This window comes from Arachis ipaensis, chromosome B4 (assembly GCF_059453495.1).
Source record: "Arachis ipaensis isolate K30076 ecotype BB chromosome B4, ASM5945349v1, whole genome shotgun sequence".
NCBI lineage: Eukaryota > Viridiplantae > Streptophyta > Magnoliopsida > Fabales > Fabaceae > Arachis > Arachis ipaensis.
Window position 1 is genome coordinate 92,267,999 of NC_142439.1, and position 3,767 is coordinate 92,271,765.

Consider the following 3,767-nt stretch of genomic DNA (forward strand, 5'->3'; position numbering starts at 1 on the left):
AGGGTGTGATTTTTCTTCTGCTGTTTTTGATTCTGTTCTTAATTTTTTTATTTATTTTGTGACTCCACATGATCATGAACCTATAAAGACATATAACTAATAAAAATATAATTAAATAAAAATTGGGTTGCCTCCCAACAAGCACTTCTTTAATGTCAATAGCTTGGCAGTGGGCTCTCATGGAGCCTCACAGATGTTCAGAGCATTGTTGAGACTCCCCAACACCAAACTTAGAGTTTGGATATGGGAGTTCAACACCAAACTTAGAGTTTGGTTGTGGCCTCCCAACACCAAACTTAAAGTTTGACTGTGGGGGCTCTGGTTGACTCTGTTTTGAGAGAAGCTTACTGTGCCTCTTTTCCATGTTTACAGAAGGATGACCTTGAGTTTTAAACTCAAGGGAGTCCTCATTCAATTGAAGGACTAATTCACCTCTGTCAACATCAATCACAGCTCTTGCTGTGGCTAGGAAGGGTCTTCCAAGGATGATGGATTCATCCTCATCCTTCTCAGTATCTAGGATTATGAAATCAGCAGGGATGTAAAGGTCTTCAACCTTTACTAACACGTCCTCTACTTGTCCATAAGCCTATTTTCTTGAATTGTCTGTCATCTCTAATGAGATTTTAGCAGCTTGCACCCCAAAGATTCCCAGTTTCTCTATTACAGAGAGGGGCATGAGGTTTATCCCTGAACCAAGGTCACACAGAGCCTTTTCAAAGATCATGGTGCCTATGGTACAAGGTATTAGGAACTTTCCAGGATCCTGTTTCTTCTGAGGCAATGTTAGTTGATCCAGATCACTCAGTTCATTGGTGAACAAGGGAGGTTCATCTTCCCAAGTCTCAATACCAAATAATTTGGCATTCAGCTTCATGATTGCACCAAGGTACTTGGTAACTTGCTCCTTAGTAACATCCTCATTCTCTTCAGAAGAGGAATACTCATCAGAGCTCATGAATGGCATAAGGAGGTTTAATGAAATCTCTATGGTCTCTAGTTGAGCCTCAGATTCCTTTGGTTCCTCAAAGGGAAACTCCTTATTGATCACTGGATGTCCCAGTTGGTCTTCCTCCCTGGGATTCACGTCCTCCTCCTCTTTTGTGGTTTCGGCCATGATGGTCATTTCGATGGCCTTGCACTCTACTTTTTGATTTTCTTCTGTATTGCTTGGGAGAGTATTAGGAGGGATTTCAGTGATCCTTTTACTCAGCTGGCTCACTTGTGCTTCCAAATTTCTAATGGAGGACTTTGTTTCATTCATGAAACTTACAGTGGCCTTAGATAGATCAGAGACTAAGTTTGCTAAATTGGAGGTATTTTGTTCAGAGTTCTCTGTCTGTTGCTGAGTGGATGATGGAAAAGGTTTACTATTGTTAAACCTATTTCTTCCACCATTATTAAAGCCTTGTTGAGGCTTTTGTTGATCCTTCCATGAGAGATTTGGGTGATTTCTCCATGATGAGTTATAGGTGTTTCCATAAGGTTCACCTAAGTAATTTACCTCTGCTATTGCAGGGTTCTCAGGATCATAAGCTTCTTCTCCAGAAGATGCCTCTTGAGTACTGTTGGATAAAGCTTGCATTCCATTCAGACTCTGAGAAATCATATTGACTTGCTGAGTCAATATTTTATTCTGAGCCAATATGGCATTCAGAGTATCAATTTCAAGAACTCCCTTCTTCTGAGGCGTCCCATTACTCACAAGATTCCTCTCAGAAGTGTACATGAACTGGTTATTAGCATCCATGTCAATGAGTTCTTGAGCTTCTGCAGGCGTTTTCTTTAGGTGAATGGATCCACCTGCAGAAGTATCCAATGACATCTTAGCTAATTCAGACAGACCATCATAGAATATATCCAGGATGGTCCATTCTGAAAGCATGTCAGGAGGACACTTTTAGGTCAGTTGCTTGTATCTCTCCCAAGCTTCATAGAGGGATTCACCTTCTTTCTGTCTGAAGGTTTAAACATCCACTCTAAGCTTACTAAGCTTTTGAGGAGGAAAGAACTTGGCTAAGAAAGCCGTGACCAGCTTATCCCAAGGGTTCAGGCTATCTTTGGGTTGAGAGTCCAACCACACTCTAGCTCTGTCTCTTACAGCAAAAGGGAAAAGCATGAGCCTGTAGACTTTAGGATCTACTCCATTAGTCTTTACAGTATCACAGATCTGCAAGAATTCAGTTAAGAACTGAAAAGGATCTTCAGATGGAAGTCCATGAAACTTGCAGTTTTGCTGCATCAGAGAAACTAATTGAGGTTTCAGCTCAAAATTGTTAGCTCCAATGGTAGGGATGGAGATGCTTCTTCCATGTAAATTGGAATTAGGTGCAGTAAAGTCACCAAGCATCCTCCTTGCATTATTATTATTTTCGGCTGCCATCTCCTCTTCTTGTTCGAAAATTTCTGACAGGTGCTTGCTGGATTGTTGTAATTTAGCTTCTCTTAGTTTCCTCTTCAGAGTCCTTTGATGTTCTGGATCTGCTTCAACAAGAATATTCTTGTCCTTGCTCCTGCTCATATGAAAAAGAGGGAACAGAAAAATAATAATAGGGATCCTTTTTACCACAGTATAGAGGTCCCTGTGTGAGTAGAAGAAAAGAAGAAGAAAAGAATGTAATGTAAGGAAAGAAACACAAGGGTGAGGAGAGCAAAGATGTGAGATAAAGAGAAGTGTTAGTAGATGAATAAATAAATAGAAGGAGATGAGAGAGAAAGAGAATTTTCAAAAATTATTTTTGAAAAATGATTAGTGATTTTCGAAAATAGTTTTTGAAAACGGTTAGTAATTTTCGAAAATTAGGAATAAAATTAAAATCAAAAATTAAAATAATTAGTTAATTAAAAAGAATTTTTGAAAAAGAGGGGGATATTTTCGAAAATTAGAGAGAGAGGGTTAGTTAGGTAGTTTTGAAAAAGATAAGAAACAAACAAAAAGTTAGTTAGTTAGTTGAAACAAATTTTGAAAAGATAAGAAGATAGGAAGTAAGAAAAGATATTTTAAAATCAAATTTTTGAAAAAGATAAGATAAGAAGATATTTTTGAAAAGATATGATTGAAATTAGTTTTGAAAAAGATTTGATTTTTTTTTTAAAATCACAAGATATGATTCTAGAACTTAAAGTTTGAATCTTTCTTAACAAGCAAGTAACAAACTTGAAATTTTTGAATCAAAACCTTAATTGATGATGTTATTTTCGAAAATTATGTGATAAAGATAAGAAAAAGATTTTTGAAAAATATTTTTAAAATTTTTGAAAATAACTAAGAAAAATGAAAAAGATTTGATTTTCGAAAAAGATTTCGAAAAAGATAAGATTTTTAAATTGAAAATTTGATTTGACTCATAAGAAACAACTAAATTTTAAAAAGTTTTGAAAAAGTCAACTCAAATTTTCGAATTTATGAGAAGAAAAAGGAGAAGATATTTTTTTGATTTTTTAATTTTTAATTATGAGAGAGAAAAACATGAAAATGATGCAATGCATGAAAATTTTTAGATCAAAACAATGAATGCATGCAAGAATGCTATGAATGTCAAGATGAACACCAAGAACACTTTGAAGATCATGATGAACATCAAGAACATATTTTTGAAAATTTTTATATGCAAAGAAAACATGCAAGACACCAAACTTAGAAATTTTTCATGTATAAACACTATGAATGCAAGAATGCATATGAAAAACAAGAAAGGACACAAAACAAGAAAATATGAAGATCAAACAAGAAGATTTATCAAGAACAACTTGAAGATCATGATGAA

General features: G+C 35.4%; 1 non-coding gene across 1 annotated transcript; it reads left to right on the forward strand.

Annotated features, from left to right (window-relative positions):
* The first annotated feature begins 1,879 nt into the window (after nucleotides 1-1,879).
* On the forward strand, nucleotides 1,880-1,987 carry LOC148568372 (small nucleolar RNA R71). The gene has a single exon (XR_015882063.1). It is a non-coding gene; the product is annotated as a small nucleolar RNA R71 (small nucleolar RNA).
* The last annotated feature ends 1,780 nt before the right edge of the window (nucleotides 1,988-3,767 follow it).